Source organism: Mytilus californianus, unplaced genomic scaffold (genome assembly GCF_021869535.1).
Source record: "Mytilus californianus isolate M0D057914Y unplaced genomic scaffold, xbMytCali1.0.p SCAF_4, whole genome shotgun sequence".
Classification (NCBI taxonomy): domain Eukaryota; kingdom Metazoa; phylum Mollusca; class Bivalvia; order Mytilida; family Mytilidae; genus Mytilus; species Mytilus californianus.
The window spans coordinates 22,063,388-22,091,153 of NW_026262690.1; the positions used below are offsets into that span (position 1 = coordinate 22,063,388).

Consider the following 27,766-nt stretch of genomic DNA (forward strand, 5'->3'; position numbering starts at 1 on the left):
CCGAAATACTGGCTACTGGGATGGTGATACACTTGGGGATTAGCAGCCCAGCAGCAGAGGTATCGACCCACTGGTAGTAATCACATTAACGATACCAATTTTTCTGATCAGATACGCATTTCGACAATAAATGTGTCCTCGGTGATGCTCGATGCAAAAATATTTTAAAATCCAAAACTTAATAAATTGAAGTCCAACAGCCGGTTGTACGAACGTGTCATTAGTCTAATGAGTCATTAAGTCTTCATTAGCCTAATGCATCATAACGGCTTAATGAGGACTTAATGACCCATTGGGCTAATGCCACGTTCGTACAACCGGCTGCTAATCTTCATGTATTCAAAATCTTACAAAAGATCGTTGACGTCGTAATTATAGTATTCATTGACCTTATCAGACGATGGTCGCCACTAACAATCCTTTGGACACGATAAGCTAACCATGCCAGCCACGAAATGTAATATATTTTCCAGACAAATTCTAAATGCAATTAACCATTAAGAGGTTTTCAGTTTTATTTTTTTTATTATCTTAAACTTAAAAATACAAGAAATGCAAATGGCTTAGTTGTATGCGAATGTTTGTATTGCATAGTAAACCTCTAAACGAGTACCTTTTGTATACTGGTCACAGAAGACAAATATGCACAACTTTACCGACAAGTATATTTCACTATACAATTCTCCTTCTTCCGGCTATGTACAAGCGAACACAAGTAATGAATAGAGTTTTAGATATTTGGTCCCATAACATCGAATAATGGTTGCGGTGAAAAGGATTCTCAGTATATAAACACACCGAACAATTGATTCCAAATTTGGTTTCATCGTCACCTGGAATAATCCAAACCCTAAGAGTAGATTATGGCGTGTCACAAAAGATTGAGTCCAGGCCAAGGTGTTCCACAAAAACTATTGCTATCGAATCCATCGTAAATTAACTAATTTTTAGTCATATTCCTCTAAATCCACCATATTCATGACAGTACTTGGTGATACAACTTTTGATCTATGAACAGTATTAGCAGTTTTGTTGCTTGAAATAACAATAACGTGTTTACTATTGTCAGAGGTACGTTCTTTCTGGTATTTAGGAACATTTCCATTCTTCAGTTGGTTTTCCTCTACGTTATTGTTAGTTTCAGTTTTGTGAATTATATGTCCGTTTGATGTTGTCTTACTAGTTTTATTAGCTTTGCTGGGTTGGTTTTCAAACCAATTATCGTCATATTCATCAATGTATGTATCTTGGGTTACAACACTTTTACCAGGCTGTTTGGATACTTCTCTGGAATTGCCACTGCCCATTTCGAAAAATTTCTACAAATGAAATAAAGTAATAGTTAATCAGGTATCTCATTAGTCGTTTCCATAAGTGATGCCACATCAAACGTACTTTATGTCTAAATGTTGTTAAATGGTTAGTTTAGATTATTGTGTTCTTAATTTTTGTAAACTTGTCAACGTTATAGATGAAATAAATACTGCATGACAAGGAACACGCACAAATACCATCAGATCAAATTTCATAAACGGTCGAGTTGTATTGACGTAGTTATTATGCCTGTATTTTAATAAAGTAAGCCGTAAAATGTAAAATAGCTGTAAATGATATCAACGTACATTTAAAAATTAAGCTCATTTAAACATACAATTGTGGATAGCAAGAGTATATCTAAAAACATTAAAATAACTTTTTTTTCTTTATATCGACACATATAAGTCGATCATCTGTTTTCACAAACATAGTTTTTCACTTAATGTTAAAACCAGAGTTAATTCAGATAATTATTTACTACATGGGCATGTTACAAACATTGCTAAATATGAAACTTAAAAACAAAATAAATAGATCAACAATCGTTTGCAAATTCCAGACCGATCATAATCTTGTTTTTTTTTTTATATGAAGTAAAAAGTTAGCAAAACCAACTGAGGAACTTGATAGTTCCTTTTATCTAAAATTACCCAAAGGACCAGAGTGAGTGGGTTATAACTTTTTTCAGTTTTCTCATTTCTCAAATTGCAAAAAACACCTGATATGCAATGTTTAAATAGCATGTAATATTTCAATACCATAAAAATAGTTTTTTTTTACATTTTGTCACAAAAAATTGAATTGTTTTGTTGGAAAATAAAGCAATACATATTTTCTCTTATTATATACAATAATTGATAAAGTTCGCCTTTCTTTCAAATTATAATAACCACATTAGGGACAAGAAGAATTTACGTAATAAAGCCACACTACTTATGATTTGATGTGTTGTAATAAATGATCAAAGTCAACATAGACATGTCTTCGGATAAACATATCCTCGGTCAGTCACGTTTTTGATTAGTCTCGATTATCCAGACGCTCCATATGCATATATGTAGAGTCTGGATCCAATCGGTTCGAATGATTGTGATGCGAAGGCGTGTCCAAATATGCAAACACGCGAGCTGGATTTTTTCGGAAACTTTCATGACTTGAGGTTCCCTTGCGGTAACACTAGACAAAAACAAACGGAGGAAGTAGCAAGCATCATGCCTGGTGCCGGTTGGAAGTAACATCAAGAGCTACAGACTGTTATATATATCTTATATATCTTATATCTATACAACACACTCCGATTTCTGCACGGAAAATAACGTTATATGCGTTACTTGTGCACAAAGTTTTGCAACTATCGGGGGGCTAGGATGAAATTTTTAAAAAAAGGCAGGACAGGAGTTATGACTGAGTAAAAAAATAGAAGGATGAGACAATTTGCAAAATAAGGCAGGATGACAAATTATTTATGTTAAAATAGTCAGAATACCATAAAAAAATCAGGACCTAATAGAGTGAAAATTAAAAAGGCAGGACAGAAATTACAACTAAAAACACATGTTGCAGGACAAACTGGTAGCTTCTATAAGTTATAACCCAAAAAAACACTATTATTATTTTTAAATGTATATATTAATATGATTATTATTATTATTACAGTTGCTTGAATTTTAGTGATAAAAATATGAAGAAAATTTTTAAAAATAGTGGTATAAATATTTAAAAAAACAACACATTTTTATCACTAAAATTCAAGCAACTGTGTTATTATTTATGTACAAACATGTTTAAAATTATATAATTATGCATGTGTTAAATTTTTAAATCTAGGTCAATATACATGTATCTGAAGTAATGAGCATTTGTAAATATACTTTCAAATACTTCATTTATTAAAACTACCTTTAAAGAAATAAAAAAACTGCATTATATAACTCAAGGACGTATATTGTTAGTTATACGTCCTTGTATAACTCAAGTACATGCATTACTTTTTTGTAGATATGTCTGTTTGTTGTTGACAGTCCCTTTACTTTAAAGTTACAATTTTGTCATTTAAAGATTTAATATTTATTCCAGATCAATTTTGCACATCTTGAAGAGAAATTAAAACAAACAATGGAATGTAGCAAAGTGGACATTATACTTGATGAGTGCTGAATATGAAGATTTTTTGAACAGCGGTATAATTACTGCATGTTGCTTTTTTTTGATAAATTTAATGATATGGTGAATCTATACTTGATTAAATGACTTTGAAATAACCAATAGAATTTCAATAACAACATGTACATATAGTTCATTTCATTTACAAGCTGATTTAATCATTTATAATGTAACCAAGCACAGAATTCTCGAAAAACTAGTGGTCCAAAGATTTGACCACCAAACTTTTTAAAGGACCGTCACAACTTTGGTTATTATTTTGCAACAGAAATTATAGTGAGGACCAGCAGGTTTTCTTGTAGGACCACCAGGGAAAAAAAGATTTCAAGAACTCTACAAGCATGCATTCCACAACTCACTGGTTAGTGATATTTTGGTATTCTAGATCATAGAAAGTTGCAAAATATTTATGATGAACTTATCGATTAAAGAAATATTACCGTAGTAATTATGTAATTTTTTTGGTTTGTTCCAACCACAACCATGTTTGACAATGAGTGAATATAATTTCATTTGTTTATAATTACCATCAATATTATGGCTGGGGGCTATTATTCATTATTTTGCCACCATGCAAATTAGAACAGAGACCTTATTCATTGTATACTTATTAAAATTAACCATTTATAATGAAAAATTGTGACTCAAAATTCTACATTTTATAACTATTGATTATTCCATTACTTGTATTTTTCTAGCACTTCTTTTTAACATGATGGAGTTGCAAAAAGTTACCACAGTTCTATGGACATGATGGACAACTAAAGGAGAATAATTTCATTTGTTAAAGAACAACTGAAGGAGAATAATTTCATTTGTCAAAGGACAACTAAAGGAGAATAATTTCATTTGTCAAAGAACAACTGAAGGAGAATAATTTCATTTGTCAAAGGACAACTAAAGGAGAATAATTTCATTTGTCAAAGGACAGGAGACTTTCCATGCCCTAAGATTTTAAAAGCTGAAATTGTAAGGCTTTAAGAAATTAATTTGTACTGTACTTTCAGAGGGCTATATAAAACTGAAGTCTGTGCTGGCATTCAAAGGTGGTGTTTAATAAATCAAATGCAAATACGCATACAAAATGTAAATATGCAAACACGCATAAAGAAACAATGTTATGTTCAACAATATGTCATATTAAAACTGAACACCACAATCACCTATAAAGGTAAAAATAATTTTCTGAAAATTAAAAAAAAAGGCAAACAACATTTCACTAAAGTTGTAAGTTAAGACATGTCAAGAAAAAACATTTCAACATACATACATATGAAATACACATAATGATTCCTAATTGGGTGGGCGGGAGGGATAAAAACGTGGTTTCTTTCAAAATTTAGATCAATATTATGTGCTAAACTTATCTCTTTTAAGAAAGATCTAAAGTGGTGAATCGAAAACATGGAGTACGCCCCGAACAAATTAAACAAAATGACTAGCCATTTTTAACCAATTTGTACTGTACTTTCAGAGGGCTATATAAAACTGAAGTCTGTGCTGGCATTCAAAGGTGGTGTTTAATAAATCAAATGCAAATACGCATACAAAATGTAAATATGCAAACACGCATAAAGAAACAATGTTATGTTCAACAATATGTCATATTAAAACTGAACACCACAATCACCAAGGCAACGCAATGCCAAGCACAGAAATCAGAAAAAAAATTGAGGACAAAAATATCATGGAAGTTTATCAGTTGGAAAGTTTGCAAAAAAGTCCCATTTTGCTTGAGATGTAATAAAGTTTGTCAGTAGAGTGTTTGATGTAGCCCCTGTAGCAAGAGGAAGCCCAATTGCCTATTGTACAAATTTCCGAGTCTGTGCATCCAGCAGCTGATGCACAAGTTGCACCGCCTCTACGCAAGCTATGAAACGAGTATTGTGAAGTATCCATTCCGCAACGCACTAAGAGTTTGTGAAGAATTTTGTCTATGTCTGACTTTGAAAAGGCACAGATCTTTCCCTTACTATCACTTAGACCAAAAGCGGGTTCTTCTGGTAGTGCAGGCAACATTTTTACCATTTATACACAATGACCTTTTTGATTTTAGCTTTCATATGAACCTTTTTAAAGATCATTAAATGGAGCAAACACTGTTTGAAGAGATGTGGGGTCCCATGAGACAGCAACTCAACTACAAAAATAACCAAAGGAACATATCAATATACAGTTTTAACAGTCTAAACCTAATGCTCCATATAGTCAAATTCCAAGCAATTAAAAGAGTAAAAGCATGCAGTAATTCTTCAAATACATAATGTGTGTCTCCAATTAATAAATCTGATCTTGTGTCATATCTTTTTAGGAAAATAAGATGCAGAGAACCATTCATGAAGTATATATATGATACTGATATTTACAATGTTCTCCAGAGCTATAACTCCAGCCCTTTAGATTACATTACACTACTATTGCTTGCTAATTCTACCATCAATAGCAGGAGAAGAGAGGAGATTCAGCACTATGAATGATCTTTGCAATTTGCTGTGGATGATGACTAAATCAAATTTGGATGCATTGATGAAATTCATATAGCGATGACAGTTACTTCATTGAACAAGAAAAAGCTGTAAATATTTTCAATGGTGCAAAACAAACAAGTTATGAACTATAAAATGATTAAAACCGTGTTGAGTTTTCAATTTGTTTAAAAAAGTGACAACATTTACCTAATGAAATATAATGCACACCAAAGATGCTATCATTTGGATTGATTGTAAAGTTTACATGTCTGACTGGCATGTTTTATCTGCCCTTGAACTCATGTTCATGGATCATAAGTCAGTGTAATGTTTCAAATGTTGGATCCTCTTCTAAGATACTATAAACAAAATGTCTATAAATGTCTATGTGGTTTATGGTATGATTGTAAGGTGTACAAGTCTGTCTAGCTTGTTTTTATCTGACCTTGACCTCATTGTCATGGATCATTAATAATATTTAACTTGTTATAAACTTTTCTCTTTAAGGCTAATAATGTAAATCATTCAAGCAGGCAACACATTTCAGCTTGTTTTAGACATCAATAACTTGGTGAAACTTTCTTAATTTTTTTTTCAAATCTTTAACAGAATTTTTTAATGATCAAAAGAAAGTATTCAGTGCAAAATATTTTATTTAATGTTGCTGTATTTTTCTGATAGGGACTGAGTTTTTTGCAATTTTTATATAAACATGATAAAGATTACATTCTTGGGTTTATGCATAAAAAAAACAAAAACAGTCCTAGAATGTAAAGAAACTTTGGCAGATTTGCTTAAAATTGATGTATGGAAGATATTGTTTGAAGCAAACTTTACAAATATATCTTTCCATTGTTCAGTCTTTTCATTTTTGCAGTGAACATTTACATACAATACAGTCTGGACTTACATTCTTTAGACATCAATAAGTTAGTTAATATAAAGATAAGAAGATGTGCTTATAATTGCCAATGAGACAACTTTCCACTAGAGAGCAAATGACATGGAAGTTAACAACTATATGTGACCATATGGCCTTTAACAATGAGCAAAACCTATATTGCATAATGAGTTATTAAAGGCCACAAAATGAGAAATGTAAAACAATTCCAGAGAGAAAACTAACAGCCTGATTTATGTAAAAAAAAACCACAATTAACGAAATACAAATATGATATACAGCCACTGAATTACAGGCTCTTGACTTGGGACAGGCACATTCAGAATGTGGCGGGCTTTAACATGTTGGTCAGCGTCCAACCCTCCTAACCTGAGACAGCGGTTTAACAGTACAATATATGAACAAACTATGAAAATCAGTTGATTAGGGCTGAACTCATACTGTATTTATACATCCCTACAACAAAAAAGAAACTAAGTACAGATATAATAGTACTGGCAGTTACTGACAGCTAGTTCAAAGCCAATAACAACTTGTAAAAAAATCTGTATCTAAGACTTGAGTATCAATAAGCACACATCCAACATCCAATGGATTAAGTGTAAAGACGTCATTAACAGTCTAATGTATGGCTGTGCAGCATCAAATATAACAACCATCTATAGGTACACATTAGAGGGGCGGATCCAGCCATTTTAAATAGGTGGGTTCCATATGTACCCATTAAAATGCATTGATCGTCCAAAAAAGAGGTCTGGATCCGCAACTGTATTACTGAGAGTGTCACCATATACTTATTAACATTCTGACCAGTCTCAGTGCCCCATACTTCCATGCATTGATCTTCATCTATAAAAATGGCTGATAAATGACACTGGTGTGGTTTTCTTAATTGTTACAGTAACAATTTTCACTAATTTAATCTTTAGACTTGTCAATGATGATATGACTTTCAGAATTTTTATGTATCGTGTCGATCTTAACGAGTTCAGCAATTTCCAACTGATTTCTACATTTTATTCTTACTTTGTGATGCTTCAGCACTTTTAGATAAGCTCTTATATGTGTGTCTTGCAATCCACAGCACGATTATGTACGCCATTAGCTAATGAAAGCTAGGAACATGTAATTCAGTAGTTGGAGAAGGTTGCTGCCTGTAATTTTTTTCTCGTTTATTATTTTGTCATTCATTATGCCGTTGGTCTTTCCTTTTGAATTTTTATACATTTGGTTATGTCAGGCATGGTTTAGATTACTATACGGAAATGGTTTTGCTCCGATTGTTCAGTGAAGGCCGTATGGTGGACTACAATTGCTTTAACCCACGTCATTTCATAGGTAATTGGGGACAGGACAATTTTTTAGCCCCCGCCCTTTTTCCAATACCCGTAAATTTTTTCCCTAAAAATTTCAAAATTTTCCCGTTTTTCTGTGTCATGAATATACTACAAATAACTTGTATTTGCTATTTACTATCAATTTCAAGTTTACTATCCACAGCAGTCATACTGATTTATTTTGATAAAATTGAGAATGGAAATGGGGAATGTGTCAAAGAGACAACAACCCGACCAAAGAGCATAAAACAGCCAAAGACCACCAATGTGTCTTGTTTATGAATTCCCTACTCTGTCTCCGTGGTCATCATTGACAAATTTCAGTTACTTTTTCTCTATGTTTTTTTTTTTTTTGCAAAATAACTACACACATATAAAAACAAATGGACAGCGCTTTTTTCGTTTCAAAACCAGTGACGCCGTCAACAAGAAGCAACAAAGGCATGTTTCTTGCGATGGTAAAGCCCCCTCGTTCTTTCCAAAGAAATAGACCGGGGCCTTTACCATCGCATGAAACTATTAGCCGTGTAAAACAGCGAGACAATGTTAGTATTTAGTGAAAAAAAATAAAATCTTCATCAAATTAAAGATTTACAATATTGAGGAGTTATATTAAATCTTTATAATATATATGTTAATGTGAAAAATATGCATTTTCAAATGCAACCCACCTCCCCGGTCGGATTATTTTCACTTGATTATATACAAAAAAGCATCCTGTTTAATTTGAGCAGTTATGTCCAATTTCTACCGTGTCAGGATAAGAGCAGAACTGAAAATTAAATAAAGGTATGATTAAATCTATGAGGTTTAACCAAGGATTTGTATAGTAACTATACAAATCCTTGGTTCAGCGTTCAAATTATACAAATCTAGAAATTTGAAAGAAACAAAATAAATAAATCAAATGTAAAACATTTAATATATGTTTGATACCAATAGTGACCAATCTGTTAATATATATAGCTGCTTGGTATACAGCTTGCAGTCTTCTAGAATATGAATAAACTATTTTTCGAGCAACAAATCAATCAACTTCCCAAACTAAAAAAAAAGAAAAATAGAAAAGGGGGAAGTAAAAGCAGTTCAGTTGTTGTCAAGCTATTAAAACACAATATTCGCTATTGTATTGATACTGACAAAAGATTCGTGTACCACCCCACCCCACGAAAACACAATTTTGTTGATAGAATAAACAAAGCGTGTACGTAATTTTACATGAAGTGGCAATGGCGTATCTAGAAATTTTCACTGACCCGCTGCAGTCTGCTCTATCGATTCCCTAGTATAATCAGCCCATTTTTTCCCACAAAAAAATCCGAGAGGGGTGTCAATAAGCTGAAATCAAAACTTGCTATTAATAAATAGTTCGATCATTCATCTTAATTTTTGATAGGGTGGAGAATGGATTCGAGATTTATAATGCTTTTTTTTTATACCAAAAAACAAAATATATTATTTTTTAACTAAGATTTATATAGAAATATTTTTTAAATCCTTGTTTAAGATTCTTTTATATCTAAAAACAGGAGTTTTACACATTCATTGAAAATATTTTGTTCATCTCCCTTTTCAAACAAATCATTACTAAATGCATCTAAATAAAAGATAAAACTCTCGTCTTTAAAATAATACAGCACGATACATGTGCTCTTCGACCATGTTGTTGTTATTGAAGTATGGGAGGAGTTTATTATTCAACATGTAAATGCCATCCAATCGCGTATTAGGAAAAAAACCTACAGATCGTAGTCGAGGCTCATGAATATAACAGATATCTCAACAATTGCTACCAGACGTTATTGTTCGCAGTAAGAACGATAACTCTGGTGCAACGAGACTAGTTTTTGATTTAAAATTATATAATGACCCATTCAAAATACTATGAAAATGTTTATTCGTATCTAAATATTGTTTTTATTCTAAAAACACAAGTTCAGAATGAATTAAATAGTATGATTATATTTATTGTGTTTTTTTGTGTGTATATTATCGTGATCAGACTTTTGGCACGATTTTAATACGGTCTTCTTTTTGACCCTTAAATATTTTAAAAGATTAAATGATATAATATATACCTTATGAAAAGTAATACTGAAAAGATTGAAAAGAAAGACTTTTTTGAACTTTTGTCCTACTAGGTAAATGGCTTTGGAAATTAATGAAGGCACTGAACTCTCGTCTATTTATTGATTGCGTTATATACATGCACACCGCATGAACCATGGACCACCATATGTAATACATTGTTGCTGTTTGTAGATTTCATCCTCAAAGAAAAGCAGCGATTCAAAGCACCATGGCCTTGTTACTGTTAATGTTGAGTTTCCGTAAAGTCAAAGTAGGCCATTTAAGTAGTTGAGCTGTACATTTGTATTCCAGTGAAAATAACAAGACCCAATTTCTAAGTTCCTCCATTTAACCTAGTATACAACGCTCTCCGATACATTCTTTAATTTTGTAAAAATATATTTCAGAAACAACTTTGCTTTTTTGTAGTCAGCGATATCATTATATCGAAGACGGAAAAATACATAGAAATGTAAATAAGATAATTACATTGTCACAAGAGTGTTTGAAATTAACTATAATGACCAATTTACAATCGAACTGATTATTGAACTTAACTGCTGAATTAGAAAAAAAATGTTGATAAAATAAAGAATAAAAATTGCCTACCTGATATGATAGCACGATTCATTTCGACATTTCTATATCAAGATTTGATTAAAAGGCATAATCATGTCTTTTTGTTTTTTGTAGAAACGGTCTATGGTCACACCGTGTGTTTTTAAATGTTGTATATAAGCACAGTCTAGTTTATGATAGTACCTTCAGCTTGAGTAAGGGTTTCTGCTTCGTTTGATGCATTGTTCCGTAACTTTAAGAGCAATTTGATTTTGTTCAAATATATAAAATTAGACATACAGTCTCACTTGAGCAGTAGAACAATACATATAAACAATGCCTAGATAATGGACAGAAATAAGACCTTTAAATAAAGTATCTTGCCTTAATGCAAGATTAAGAAGGTTTACTTAAATGTATAACGAATGTAATATGCTAATTTTGGTTAAACAGGTGAAAATTAATTAAGTATGTCCCGATTTGTTGACCTTTATTGATTATTTGATTTATCTTCACCAGTCACCAGTGAATGTCACGTGATGGCTGAAGCACCCCATATATCTCACTGACGGGAAACGCTGTTTAAAGTTGGAGGGTTTCACAGTCAAAATCTAACATAGACTTAAAAACAGCCGAAGAATCATTATGCTTTAATAGCAGCGAGTGATCACTCTTACAAAAAAAAACCATATTTAAGCGCATCAGGATTTTATCTTTGATTGTTTGAATGAACTTTTAACATCGTACAGTCAATTATAGGATTTTGGGAGAATTAGTTTTTGATAAAACAGCGCCCAAAACTTTAAGAAGCAGTATAAACAAAACTGATTTGCCATACTGCTTCATTGATTAACTCATCATGATATCTTTGCAAAGACTTGGCAGTCGCTGACTGTTCAACAGACAACATTTAAAATAACAATGATAATGCGAAGCTCTTTTCTCTTGCATACACTATATACTTTTTTTTCACGAAATATAGTAATTATTATCAAGGCAGGAAACATTGTATTCTTCCGTTATTTTCATTACTCCCTAAAAATACGAAAGTAATTAATAAAATACACAAAAAATTTTCAATCATAAAAGTATTATGATTAGTCAAGATTATGATAAATTCATATTAATTAAAATAATGAAAGAGAAATTACGAAAATTTTGTCTTACCTAAAGTGCAGCTACGTTTCTTGTATTTGAAGCCGAGATACTTGATGGAAATTAATATAATAATTATCTCTTTCCACAGAAAGTAGTTTCGTTCTTACAAATGAAAGAGTTCTTAAACATCCATATTTGTCGGTTCAAATCTACAACTTTACAAGGCGACCGTTAAGTACGAATATTGTCAGTTAAGTTAAAGTTTACTTTTTTGTATCATGTTCACATAACTTTAAACATTTAAATTCGGTACGTGCGATGATATCAGTGCCTTTGTATTTGGTGTAGTGAGGTATGTGTTAATCCTAGGTCGAATCTGATGGACTACGATCAGGAAACGTATCACCGAGGAATGAATATTTAATGTTAATTATTAAAATTCAATTAGAAATATACTACAAAGCAGTAATTATTAATATTCAATTTTGCAGATCACCGAAAATCGACATTTTTTTTTCATGTACATGTAAAATAGAATTTTCCGTTATTTTTCTAGAATACACTCTTTTAAAACATACATCAACTTATTCATTGTAAACTTAAATTTTCGAGGTAAAAATTATCGAAATATTCTTAATTAAGCTGAGGACAACCCATACTTTGCAAATTTTAGGGGGGCGCACGCCTGAATCCGTCCCTGAATTGTACAATAAAAAACCACCTTTTTATATTTTATGACATTGTAGACTTATTCAGTTTACCATACCACTTAATTCATGTAGCAGACGGGGATGAAAAATAAAGTCACAATTTACTTACAGGAATCGCGACTGGATTCCTAAAAAAACTTCTACTTAGTGGGAGCTAAAGTTGTCAAATAATTCGGTTAACATTGAACTAATATTAACTAGCAAATGCCTTAAGGAGAACAAAAATTACGTTCTTCTGGGCCTCGCATCCACCCAACGAAGATGAGATCCTATTCGTAATAAAATATGTGAATACCTCAATTATCCCTGAATAAGACTTGTGTACGCTTTATGATATGATTTGATATCAGCAGGCTAAGTATTTTTGATCCCTTCGATAATTATACAGACACTATCCCGAGTTGGTTGACCACTATGAAATATCTGTTTCACAGATGACGACAGATATGTTCTAATTGTCGTAACCACAAACCCGTCATCTTTTCATCGAATGAGATCCACCCAATTAGACTTATAACCGGTTTTGTACTTATATGAGCAACACGACGGGTGCCAAATGTGGAGCAGGATCTGTTTACCCTTCTGGATCACCTGAGATCCCCCCCCCCCCCCCCCGATTTTGGGTCAGTCTTTAGTTTTCTATATTGTGTCTTGTGTACCGTTGTTTGTATTTTGGTCGTATCTCGCTGTTGACATGACATTGTCAGTTTGTATTCGACTTATGAGTTTGTATACCCATATAGCAAATATTAAAAACACAATATCAGTATTTGCATGCCAGTACCGAAATACTGGCTACTGGGATGGTGATACACTTGGGGATTAGCAGCCCAGCAGCAGAGGTATCGACCCACTGGTAGTAATCACATTAACGATACCAATTTTTCTGATCAGATAAGCATTTCGACAATAAATGTGTCCTCGGTGATGCTCGATGCAAAAATATTTTAAAATCCAAAACTTAATAAATTGAAGTCCAACAGCCGGTTGTACGAACGTGTCATTAGTCTAATGAGTCATTAAGTCTTCATTAGCCTAATGCATCATAACGGCTTAATGAGGACTTAATGACCCATTAGGCTAATGCCACGTTCGTACAACCGGCTGCTAATCTTCATGTATTCAAAATCTTACAAAAGATCGTTGACGTCGTAATTATAGTATTCATTGACCTTATCAGACGATGGTCGCCACTAACAATCCTTTGGACACGATAAGCTAACCATGCCAGCCACGAAATGTAATATATTTTCCAGACAAATTCTAAATGCAATTAACCATTAAGAGGTATTCAGTTTTATTTTTTTTATTATCTTAAACTTAAAAATACAAGAAATGCAAATGGCTTAGTTGTATGCGAATGTTTGTATTGCATAGTAAACCTCTAAACGAGTACCTTTTGTATACTGGTCACAGAAGACAAATATGCACAACTTTACCGACAAGTATATTTCACTATACAATTCTCCTTCTTCCGGCTATGTACAAGCGAACACAAGTAATGAATAGAGTTTTAGATATTTGGTCCCATAACATCGAATAATGGTTGCGGTGAAAAGGATTCTCAGTATATAAACACACCGAACAATTGATTCCAAATTTGGTTTCATCGTCACCTGGAATAATCCAAACCCTAAGAGTAGATTATGGCGTGTCACAAAAGATTGAGTCCAGGCCAAGGTGTTCCACAAAAACTATTGCTATCGAATCCATCGTAAATTAACTAATTTTTAGTCATATTCCTCTAAATCCACCATATTCATGACAGTACTTGGTGATACAACTTTTGATCTATGAACAGTATTAGCAGTTTTGTTGCTTGAAATAACAATAACGTGTTTACTATTGTCAGAGGTACGTTCTTTCTGGTATTTAGGAACATTTCCATTCTTCAGTTGGTTTTCCTCTACGTTATTGTTAGTTTCAGTTTTGTGAATTATATGTCCGTTTGATGTTGTCTTACTAGTTTTATTAGCTTTGCTGGGTTGGTTTTCAAACCAATTATCGTCATATTCATCAATGTATGTATCTTGGGTTACAACACTTTTACCAGGCTGTTTGGATACTTCTCTGGAATTGCCACTGCCCATTTCGAAAAATTTCTACAAATGAAATAAAGTAATAGTTAATCAAGTATCTCATTAGTCGTTTCCATAAGTGATGCCACATCAAACGTACTTTATGTCTAAATGTTGTTAAATGGTTAGTTTAGATTATTGTGTTCTTAATTTTTGTAAACTTGTCAACGTTATAGATGAAATAAATACTGCATGACAAGGAACACGCACAAATACCATCAGATCAAATTTCATAAACGGTCGAGTTGTATTGACGTAGTTATTATGCCTGTATTTTAATAAAGTAAGCCGTAAAATGTAAAATAGCTGTAAATGATATCAACTTACATTTAAAAATTAAGCTCATTTAAACATACAATTGTGGATAGCAAGAGTATATCTAAAAACATTAAAATAACTTTTTTTTCTTTATATCGACACATATAAGTCGATCATCTGTTTTCACAAACATAGTTTTTCACTTAATGTTAAAACCAGAGTTAATTCAGATAATTATTTACTACATGGGCATGTTACAAACATTGCTAAATATGAAACTTAAAAACAAAATAAATAGATCAACAATCGTTTGCAAATTCCAGACCGATCATAATCTTGTTTTTTTTTTATATGAAGTAAAAAGTTAGCAAAACCAACTGAGGAACTTGATAGTTCCTTTTATCTAAAATTACCCAAAGGACCAGAGTGAGTGGGTTATAACTTTTTTCAGTTTTCTCATTTCTCAAATTGCAAAAAACACCTGATATGCAATGTTTAAATAGCATGTAATATTTCAATACCATAAAAATAGTTTTTTTTTACATTTTGTCACAAAAAATTGAATTTTTTTGTTGGAAAATAAAGCAATACATATTTTCTCTTATTATATACAATAATTGATAAAGTTCGCCTTTCTTTCAAATTATAATAACCACATTAGGGACAAGAAGAATTTACGTAATAAAGCCACACTACTTATGATTTGATGTGTTGTAATAAATGATCAAAGTCAACATAGACATGTCTTCGGATAAACATATCCTCGGTCAGTCACGTTTTTGATTTAAAATTATATAATGACCCATTCAAAATACTATGAAAATGTTTATTCGTATCTAAATATTGTTTTTATTTTAAAAACACAAGTTCAGAATGAATTAAATAGTATAATTATATTTATTGTGTTTTTTTGTGTGTATATTATCGTGATCAGACTTTTGGCACGATTTTAATACGGTCTTCTTTTTGACCCTTAAATATTTTAAAAGATTAAATGATATAATATATACCTTATGAAAAGTAATACTGAAAAGATTGAAAAGATAGACTTCTTTGAACTTTTGTCCTACTAGGTAAATGGCTTTGGAAATTAATGAAGGCACTGAACTCTCGTCTATTTATTGATTGCGTTATATACATGCACACCGCATGAACCATGGACCACCATATGTAATACATTGTTGCTGTTTGTAGATTTCATCCTCAAAGAAAAGCAGCGATTCAAAGCACCATGGCCTTGTTACTGTTAATGTTGAGTTTCCGTAAAGTCAAAGTAGGCCATTTAAGTAGTTGAGCTGTACATTTGTATTCCAGTGAAAATAACAAGACCCAATTTCTAAGTTCCTCCATTTAACCTAGTATACAACGCTCTCCGATACATTCTTTAATTTTGTAAAAATATATTTCAGAAACAACTTTGCTTTTTTGTAGTCAGCGATATCATTATATCGAAGACGGAAAAATACATAGAAATGTAAATAAGATAATTACATTGTCACAAGAGTGTTTGAAATTAACTATAATGACCAATTTACAATCGAACTGATTATTGAACTTAACTGCTGAATTAGAAAAAAAAATGTTGATAAAATAAAGAATAAAAATTGCCTACCTGATATGATAGCACGATTCATTTCGACATTTCTATATCAAGATTTGATTAAAAGGCATAATCATGTCTTTTTGTTTGTTGTAGAAACGGTCTATGGTCACACCGTGTGTTTTTAAATGTTGTATATAAGCACAGTCTAGTTTATGATAGTACCTTCAGCTTGAGTAAGGGTTTCTGCTTCGTTTGATGCATTGTTCCGTAACTTAAAGAGCAATTTGATTTTGTTCAAATATATAAAATTAGATATACAGTCTCACTTGAGCAGTAGAACTATACCTATAAACAATGCCTAGATAATGGACAGAAATAAGACCTTTAAATAAAGTATCTTGCCTTAATGCAAGATTAAGAAGGTTTACTTAAATGTATAACGAATGTAATATGCTAATTTTGGTTAAACAGGTGAAAATTAATTAAGTATGTCCCGATTTGTTGACCTTTATTGATTATTTGATTTATCTTCACCAGTCACCAGTGAATGTCACGTGATGGCTGAAGCACCCCACATATCTCACTGACGGGAAACGCTGTTTAAAGTTGGAGGGTTTCACAGTCAAAATCTAACATAGACTTAAAAACAGCCGAAGAATCATTATGCTTTAATAGCAGCGAGTGATCACTCTTACAAAAAAAAAAACATATTTAAGCGCATCAGGATTTTATCTTTGATTGTTTGAATGAACTTTTAACATCGTACAGTCAATTATAGGATTTTGGGAGAATTAGTTTTTGATAAAACAGCGCCCAAAACTTTAAGAAGCAGTATAAACAAAACTGATTTGCCATACTGCTTCATTGATTAACTCATCATGATATCTTTGCAAAGACTTGGCAGTCGCTGACTGTTCAACAGACAACATTTAAAATAACAATGATAATGCGAAGCTCTTTTCTCTTGCATACACTATATACTTTTTTTTTCACGAAATATAGTAATTATTATCAAGGCAGGAAACATTGTATTCTTCCGTTATTTTCATTACTCCCTAAAAATACGAAAGTAATTAATAAAATACACAAAAATTTTTCAATCATAAAAGTATTATGATTAGTCAAGATTATGATAAATTCATATTAATTAAAATAATGAAAGAGAAATTACGAAAATTTTGTCTTACCTAAAGTGCAGCTACGTTTCTTGTATTTGAAGCCGAGATACTTGATGGAAATTAATATAATAGTTATCTCTTTCCACAGAAAGTAGTTTCGTTCTTACAAATGAAAGAGTTCTTAAACATCCATATTTGTCGGTTCAAATCTACAACTTTACAAGGCGACCGTTAAGTACGAATATTGTCAGTTAAGTTAAAGTTTACTTTTTTGTATCATGTTCACATAACTTTAAACATTTAAATTCGGTACGTGCGATGATATCAGTGCCTTTGTATTTGGTGTAGTGAGGTATGTGTTAATCCTAGGTCGAATCTGATGGACTACGATCAGGAAACGTATCACCGAGGAATGAATATTTAATGTTAATTATTAAAATTCAATTAGAAATATACTACAAAGCAGTAATTATTAATATTCAATTTTGCAGATCACCGAAAATCGACATTTTTTTTCATGTACATGTAAAATAGAATTTTCCGTTATTTTTCTAGAATACACTCTTTTAAAACATACATCAACTTATTCATTGTAAACTTAAATTTTCGAGGTAAAAATTATCGAAATATTCTTAATTAAGCTGAGGACAATCCATACTTTGCAAATTTTAGGGGGGCGCACGCCTGAATCCGTCCCTGAATTGTACAATAAAAAACCACCTTTTTATATTTTATGACATTGTAGACTTATTCAGTTTACCATACCACTTAATTCATGTAGCAGACGGGGATGAAAAATAAAGTCACAATTTACTTACAGGAATCGCGACTGGATTCCTAAAAAAACTTCTACTTAGTGGGAGCTAAAGTTGTCAAATAATTCGGTTAACATTGAACTAATATTAACTAGCAAATGCCTTAAGGAGAACAAAAATTACGTTCTTCTGGGCCTCGCATCCACCCAACGAAGATGAGATCCTATTCGTAATAAAATATGCGAATACCTCAATTATCCCTGAATAAGACTTGTGTACGCTTTATGATATGATTTGATATCAGCAGGCTAAGTATTTTTGATCCCTTCGATAATTATACATACACTATCCCGAGTTGGTTGACCACTATGAAATATCTGTTTCACAGATGACGACAGATATGTTCTAATTGTCGTAACCACAAACCCGTCATCTTTTCATCGAATGAGATCCACCCAATTAGACTTATAACCGGTTTTGTACTTATATGAGCAACACGACGGGTGCCAAATGTGGAGCAGGATCTGTTTACCCTTCTGGATCACCTGAGATCCCCGCCCCCCCCCCCCCCCCCCCCCCCCCCGATTTTGGGTCAGTCTTTAGTTTTCTATGTTGTGTCTTGTGTACCGTTGTTTATATTTTGGTCGTATCTCGCTGTTGACATGACATTGTCAGTTTGTATTCGACTTATGAGTTTGTATACCCATTGGGTATATCTCTCGCCTCTCTGCTATAATTCTTAAAAGACGACATTCTCTATATTTTTGTATATGTATGTGCTTTTTTCCTTTTATACCGTTAACTGCTTTTTCTTAACTATATATGCTTTTATGTACCTTTTGTTTAGATAGATCACCATTCGATATTAAATAAGGGAAGAGGAGATCTGACTTCGCAATATGTTTGACCTCGTCTTTCTGTTTTATGTTGATGTAAGATCGGTCATAAATACTAATCTGACTGACTTCGCCGTATGTTCTTTTCACTGACCTCGTCAGTACTTGTGACATGTCTTTCTGTTTTATGTTGATGTAAGATCTCTCATGAATACTGGTCAATGTTGATGACTCTATGTATTTCGACTTAGGTTGCTGTCTCGTTGACCTATACCCCTTGTCTCTTTTTATTCAACATTAACTTCATCTTGGACGTTTGAGATATTTATGATACAATGGAATATTCTTATTTGTTCGTCTACGACGTACATTGCATCCGCCGACCTACCAGGTGAACCACTTTATATGGGTTAAGTACCTTCCATTGAAAGCTGATTATATTGTCATTTTGATTAAATTTAAATGTTATAAATCTTTATGCTATCAACATATGAATCAAGGTAACTGTCCACAAGTATATTCAGTATGATATACCACTTTACTTTAAACATTACATTATTGTGTGAACATTACATTCGTGTCATATGCTATCGGCTGGAACTTGAAATGACGGTCATACAATAGGTTTGGCGCACTGCAAAACCAGGTTCAATCCACCGTTTCTATCGAGTGTGCATGACTGTACTAAGTGTTGAGTGCCATTTGTTATTAGAAGAGATTTTCCAAGAACTAATTAGCTTCTGATCAATGAACGCGTTTTTTCACTTAACCTAGTTTAATACATTGAGCATGCATGTCAACAAAATCTATTATATTTGATTCTTTTAGAAGGAAAACGGCTCAGAAGGGATACTTATTGGTTCTTATTTAACTCTAGAATTTTATAAGAGGTAGGCTAATGTATTTGTTTCAATCACAGGGCCATGTTCTAAAGTTTTCAAATGTTATTTGCATTAGGCTAATAAAGAGTCTGTTTTATAGCCGTACAACATTTGAGCCACATTCTAAAGTTGTTAAATGTTACCTGCATTAGGCTAATAAAGAGTCTGTTTTATAGCCGTACAACATTTGAGCCACATTCTAAAGTTGTCAAATGTTACCTGCATTAGGCTAATAAAGAGTCTGTTTATATCCGTAAAACATTTGAGCCACATTCTAAAGTTGTCAGATGTTACCTGCATTTGGCTAATAAAGAGCCAGTTTCATATCCGTACAACATTTGAGCCACATTCTAAAGTTGTCAAATGTTACTTGCATTAGGCTAATAAAGAGTCTGTTTTATAGCCGTACAACATTTGAGCCACATTCTAAAGTTGTCAAATGTTACTTGCATTAGGCTAATAAAGAGTCTGTTTTATAGCCGTACAACATTTGAGCCACATTCTAAAGTTGTCAAATGTTACCTGCATTAGGATAATAAAGAGTCTGTTTTATGGTTGTACAACATTTGAGCCACATTCTAAAGTTGTCAGATGTTACCTGCATTAGGCTAATAAAGAGTCTGTTTTATAGCCGTACAACATTTGAGCCACATTCTAAAGTTGTCAGATGTTACTTGCATTAGGCTAATAAAGAGCCTGTTTTATAGCCGTACAACATTTGAGCCACATTCTAAAGTTGTCAGATGTTACCTGCATTAGGCTAATAAAGAGTCTGTTTTATAGCCGTACAACATTTGAGCCACATTCTAAAGTTGTCAGATGTTACCTGCATTAGGCTAATAAAGAGTCTGTTTTATAGCCGTACAACATTTGAGCCACATTCTAAAGTTGTCAGATGTTACCTGCATTAGGCTAATAAAGAGTCTGTTTTATAGCCGTACAACATTTGAGCCACATTCTAAAGATGTCAAATGTTACCTGCATTAGGCTAATAAAGAGTCTGTTTTATAGCCGTACAACATTTGAGCCACATTCTAAAGCTGTCAGATGTTACTTGCATTAGGCTAATAAAGAGCCTGTTTTATAGCCGTACAACATTTGAGCCACATTCTAAAGTTGTCAGATGTTACCTGCATTAGGCTAATAAAGAGTCTGTTTTATAGCCGTACAACATTTGAGCCACATTCTAAAGATGTCAGATGTTACTTGCATTAGGCTAATAAAAAGTCTGTTTTATAGCCGTACAACATTTGAGCCACATTCTAAAGCTGTCAGATGTTACCTGCATTAGGCTGGTAAAGAGCCTGTTTTATAGCCGTACAACATTTGAGCCACATTCTAAAGTTGTCAGATGTTACTTGCATTAAGCTAATAAAGAGTCTGTTTTATAGCCGTACAACATTTGAGCCACATTCTAAAGTTGTCAGATGTTACCTGCATTAGGCTAATAAAGAGTCTGTTTTATAGCCGTACAACATTTGAGCCACATTCTAAAGTTGTCAGATGTTACCTGCATTAGGCTAATAAAGAGTCTGTTTTATAGCCGTACAACATTTGAGCCACATTCTAAAGTTGTCAGATGTTACCTGCATTAGGCTAATAAAGAGCCTGTTTTATATCCGTACAACATTTGAGCCACATTCTAAAGTTGTCAGATGTTACTTGCATTAGGCTAATAAAGAGCCTGTATTATATCCGTACAACATTTGAGGCACATTCTAAAGTTGTCAGATGTTACCTGCATTAGGCTAATAAAGAGTCTGTTTTATAGCCGTACAACATTTGAGCCACATTCTAAAGTTGTCAGATGTTACCTGCATTTGGCTAATTAAGAGCCAGTTTCATATCCGTACAACATTTGAGCCACATTCTAAAGTTGTCAAATGTTACTTGCATTAGGCTAATAAAGAGCCTGTTTTATAGCCGTACAACATTTGAGCCACATTCTAAAGTTGTCAGATGTTACCTGCATTTGGCTAATAAAGAGTCTGTATTTTATTCTTTTAAATATTTTCTACAATTCTACATACTTCCATAAAATTAAAATGTTATTTAACGCAATATTTTTACTACTGAGGACATTTAGATACAAAATTGCAAATTGTACATGTTCTTGTAAAATTTACCTTTGAAGAACATCTCTACCCCAAAAGAATTTATTTGTTGCATAAAAGACAATCGATAGCTTTGTTTTCGACAGCATTTGGTTTTGTCATGGAAGTATTATAATATAATACTTCCATGGTTTTGTTAAAGAATTATCTTCTTTTAAAAGTTTTTTTTATAAATGCTTAAACTTTGCAAAACTATGTCTAAATTGCGGTTTTTAGCTATCCTCGAACTTTTATAATGTGTTCACCTGTTTAGAAACTAGACGTTATATTGTTAGACATCAAAGTGCACGCATGGAACTGTGCTACTTGTGTATTTTAAAAGTAAAGATTGAATGGTCTTATTTTAAAGGGCTCCGATGAAAATGGAATTAGGGGAATATGGCCCTGCTTTTTTTTCGTTTAGTGCGTTTAAAAAATATAAATATATAATTCAACATGTTGAAGGCGTAAAGTTGAATCACATCAGAATTGGACGTTAACAAAAAATTTGATACCACTTTTATTTCAACTATTCATGCTGAATTTACCAATGATAAAAGAGGTAAACTTAAGGGGCCTAGGTATAAATCGCGTAACATATTCCGTACAGAGTTTAATTTTCTTACTGGAAAGACGCATTGCAACCAATTTCAGCGTTTCAAGATTCATGTATTAATTTAATATAATTTTTGAATATGTTAACAGCGATTTGTAGGGGAAATTGTCCTTGTTGTATACTCTGAAACGTTAAATAGCAAATTAAGGATTATACGCAAAATAGAAAAGGACATCATTAAATTTAACAACTCATGTAAAGCAAATATTTTCTTTTAATAGAATAATGTTACGGTTCAAGTAATATATATATATCAGTTGTTAATAGAATAATGTAACGGTTCAAGTAATTTATAATATATCAGTTGTGAATAGAATTTGACATTACAACTCCCCATGTGATAGCGAAATTAGTTTTATTTCCAGAAACCTGAACATTCGTTTAAATTATGTATATACTATTATTACAAAGAAAAGACCCCCACACAAATTGTAATTAATATAGTATATTTAATAAAAGGTGGAAAAGATAAACAAACAGTCCAAGCACTAGTATTATGAATGTTTTAACGATAGAATGAACACGTTCCGCTTCGAATGTATATGAGTGTGCTATTGAATATTCTAAAATAATAAACATGTCACTTATTATCTCCTTTAAATTATTAAGCATTAATTGAATCACGTACGTTTTAAATAATTGAAGAATGTTTGCTTGTTTTGTATTTTCTTTTTTAGCACCGAAATCTCGTTCAAACGTTTTCCTACATTATATACTACTACGAAATCACATTCCCATTTTAGACTTGGCTAATTTGCAACATTCACATTATTAAATGTTGGGGGCATTTATATATGTCAGTTATGTCGCAATGTGACTAAATACATCTTGTCATATCGTTTCCATCCTTTTCTTTTAATTCATATCTCGTGGCTATCAATGCACGAATAACATGACACAAATGATTATGGCTTGTTTAACTCTCAGTCGCAAATAATTCATGCATATTCAGGACAACAACTGAATGAAAATGGAAATGAATAAAAAAAAATGAACAAAAAGTCATGTGAGTTAAACGTCAATGATTTAGCAACCAAACGACTAAAATAACCCAAAGACATCTAGAGGACAGCATACAACCAAACGACTAAAATAACCCAAAGACATCTAGAGGGCAGCATACAACCACACGACTAAAATAACCCAAAGACATCTAGAGAGCGGCATACAACCAAACGACTTAAATAACCCAAAGACATCTAGATGGCAGCATACAACCAAACGACTAAAATAACCCAAAGACATCTAGAGGGCGGCATACAACCAAACGACTAAAATAACCCAAAGACATCTAGACGGCAGCATACAACCAAACGAATAAAAAAACCCAAAGACATCTAGAGGGCAGCATACAGTCTTCAACAAAGTCAGGTATCTTTACTATATAAGTCTAGCTCTTAATCGTTTAATCTATAAAAGCTGTGATCGAAAAACTCCAAAAACGGTCAACCAACTTGTGATGGCGTCTTGAATATCGTATCAACTGGCAGAAAATAAGGAAGAAGTAGAGGACCACAGTTGGTTCTCATAGTAACACCGATTGTTTGTCAATAATACATGTACGTACTTCAAACGAAACAAAAATGTTATCAATCTCTAATCAAGTATCTAGACAATGTCAGTTTCTTAGAATTTTTTGTTTGAATCAGAGTGTTTTTTTTTTTTTTTTTTTTTTTTTTTACAAATAACGATTTATTTAATTTATCTGCGAATAAATGAAACATAAACACTAAAAGAATTGCCATCAAATATGTTGCGAAGATGTCCATGCATATAGATAAGGTCCATTTGTATATCAGCTATTTCGTTTAATACATTTATATCTTTTTTTATTTTTGCTTTTAAAATACATGTAGTATGTACAATATAGTGTAAGATGCAACAGATTGAAATACACAAAATGACGATTTTTTTTTTAAAAATATGATTAAACTAAAAAGTATTTATAAAAAAAGTTTTGTCTTACCGACTATGCAGCGTAGCTTTGTAAATTTACAGTTCTTTGTTACAAATGACAGAACTGCGTACCACGTCCCATCTTATCTTTTAAAACCTCAAACAATAAATAAAAGTTAATCGTCGATTGCGAATATATTATTTGCTTTGTCTGTTAAAAGAAATTTAACATGATTTTTTATTTATGCTCACATAACTTTCAATATTGCAATTCAGTATATATATCAGTAATATCAATGATTTTATGCTGTATAATCATGTATATATAGGGTTAATTGAGTCCGATCGGCAAACTTATCATTAATAAATATTTATTAATGAAATTTGAATATTTAATTCTTATAACTTAATAAAAACTATAATACTGGTGACAAAAACAATTGTATTTTTTGTTCGTTAAAATGTAGAGATAAAGAAAATTGACAGTTCTTTTCAAAGTCAGGCTGCAATATTATTTGTATTAGGATCACTTTCAATTTCCCTAACTTTTTGACTAAATGCATAATCTCTTAAAACCATAAAATTATCCTGATCATTGAAATACGTAAGCATGCTGATGGTTGTTGCAAAAAAAAACTAGAAAAAGAAAACGTTGAAGAAGACAAAATCAACTGTACATGATTAACAGAGTAAACCCCTCCTCTCTCTATACACCTCCCCAATAAATTGCCGAAAACATCTAGAATGTATTCAAGGAATTTGATTGGTCTTTTGATTTACTTTGTTAGCAGGACAGATTTTTTTTAAATTGTAACTGGCCTCATCGGTTGTCTGAGAATTAGAATGTTAGCTCGTCAAACACGTTTGATCTTGACGATTTTATTCTGCTGAAGTGCCTATCACTTAATATTGATTGTATTTACTTTTACATTAAGTTTAAACTTTAACGTTTATAAATCTTAATACTATGAACATATAAATCAAGGTTATTTGAAAATAATATTTCTATTCAAAACCGTATGAATTAAAACTCCAACATATATATAAAGAAACACATACATATCGATAGCATTATCTTTGATTTACACGAAAAAAGGAACGATTCTGCAGTAATAACCTGGGTACCAAATACCTGAGAATATGACTATAGAAATCAAGGAATGTGTACTTTTTTTTACTATTTTCCGTGTATAGCCGTTAAAGGCGTCTAATGAAATCAAATTTATAATGGTCGTAAACATTGACTGAAGCAAAGAGGAAAAGATCTAGGTTACAGTGAACAATTTCATATCTGCGATTCCCTTCTATATATACCAAACAGAAAGAAAATCAATAGCCTCCGACCGCGAATTTGAACTATTTATAATTGATCTTTCTACCCATTACAATACACGAGGAAAACTAAGACTTGGTATAACAAATCTCACCAAAGATACCAGGCTTATTATTAGGTACGTCAGACTCGCGTTTTGTCAAGACTCATCAGTGGCGCTAGAATCAGTTTGACGACTAAATCATATATGAATATGAAGAGCTTAACACATCGGACGTTCCGAAATTTTTTGTCAGATACCACTAAGGCAATCTATGCTTTCAGACCCATTAGTGGCTTTGGGCCGTTTCTGCTCTTTGGTCGGTTTGTTGTTTCTTTGACACATTCCCCGTTTCCATCCTCTATTCTACTTAACATTGTCCACAACCGAAAAGTAACAAATCAGTATGACTGGATAACTCTGTTATCCTTATTTACATAAACTGACGGTGTCGTCATTTCATCAACGACTCTTTTTCTCCTTATTGAAATTGAAATATTCAATGCAATCTTCCATTTTAAAAATTGATGAATCTTTTTCATTATCTTATGCAAAATTATGCAAAAAGAGATGTGGTATAACTGCTAATGAGAACCATCCACCAAAGCCTTTTAACATAGATGTAAACAACTATAGGTCCTACATTAGAGGTATTTGGGGAGGGTTGAGAACTCACAAAACATGTTTAACCCCGCCTTATTTTGGAGCCTGTCCCAAGTCAGGAACCTGTTGCCTTTGGTAGTCTTGACAGGGTTTTCAATAAGTTTGAAGTGAACAGGCTGTTTACTAATTTAAAGAGGCTGAAAGAAGATGGGGGGGGGGGGGGGGGGGGGGGTTTGTTTCGCCTTACATTGAAAATGGTGCACTCTGAGGCATTTTGAGACTGTTTACAAGTTTATATAAAAATGAGGTTTCATATGAATAATATCTTTTTTTTAGTTTGTGTTTTAGTAAGTTTAATCTTATTAGTAAGTTGTGATATTGCTTATCAAATAAAATATTTTGATATCAATAATAATCTTAATTGTAATCAATGATATTAGCAGATATTTTCAAAAGGTAAGAAAGCAGCTGATGGGCCATAATCAACCATTACCAAGAATTCAATGCAATAAAGTTGAGTAAACAAGAAACAACCTAAAAACCTGGATCATAAAGTTAAAACACACAAAAATAATCGATTCTAACCATGAAGAAATTAAGGCAGTATTTTTCCTAGCCTAGCCAAACATACATTTAAATTTTGTGAAGAAATGAAAACTTGAAAAAGATAACATGCATAAAAACAAAAATTGCAGACCAACCTATGTGAAATTTTAGTGATTTATTTTTTATAATCGAAATTTTCAGAGTAGGTTAGGCTGTCAATTAGTACAGAAACTGGAAACAGGATAAACAATACATGTACATCGACCTGTTATAACACTGACATATTGTGTGTTCTCGTTGAGCTCTGCGTCAACAATTATACATATACTTGACAACCATATCAGCGTTGAATGGATCCGAAAATTATTATGATCGTTATTAAAGAATTGTCAGTGACAACAACGATCGATATTCAAGCGTAAATTGCATAATATGTGATTCTGGTTTTACCTGTTTTTAAGGTCTTTCCACTCCGTTAGGAAAGACCTTATTGTTTTTCTAATGTTTTTTTTTTTTCTTTTTTTTTTTTTTTTCTTTTTCTTTTTTTTTTTTTTTTTTTTTTTTCTTTTTTTTCTTCCAACATTTTTTTGGGAATGCCCTCCCCCCGT

The 27,766-nt window shown here is 32.3% G+C and overlaps 2 long non-coding RNA genes across 4 annotated transcripts; one reads left to right on the forward strand and one right to left on the reverse strand.

Moving 5' to 3' along the window:
• Positions 1 to 501: 501 nt before the first annotated feature.
• On the reverse strand, positions 502 to 10,955 carry LOC127737702 (uncharacterized). Its single transcript, XR_007999774.1, has 2 exons — positions 10,866 to 10,955; positions 502 to 1,319 (listed from the first exon to the last, which is right to left on the reverse strand). It is a non-coding gene; the product is annotated as an uncharacterized LOC127737702 (long non-coding RNA).
• Positions 2,345 to 6,807, forward strand: LOC127737701 (uncharacterized). Of its 3 annotated transcripts, none has more exons than XR_007999772.1 (4): positions 2,345 to 2,570; positions 3,394 to 3,841; positions 4,179 to 4,449; positions 5,792 to 6,807. It is a non-coding gene; the product is annotated as an uncharacterized LOC127737701 (long non-coding RNA). The 3 variants fall into 3 exon arrangements; XR_007999771.1 differs by having other exon boundaries at positions 2,349 to 2,570; positions 3,394 to 3,497; XR_007999773.1 differs by having other exon boundaries at positions 2,349 to 2,548; positions 3,394 to 3,497.
• Positions 10,956 to 27,766: the final 16,811 nt, after the last annotated feature.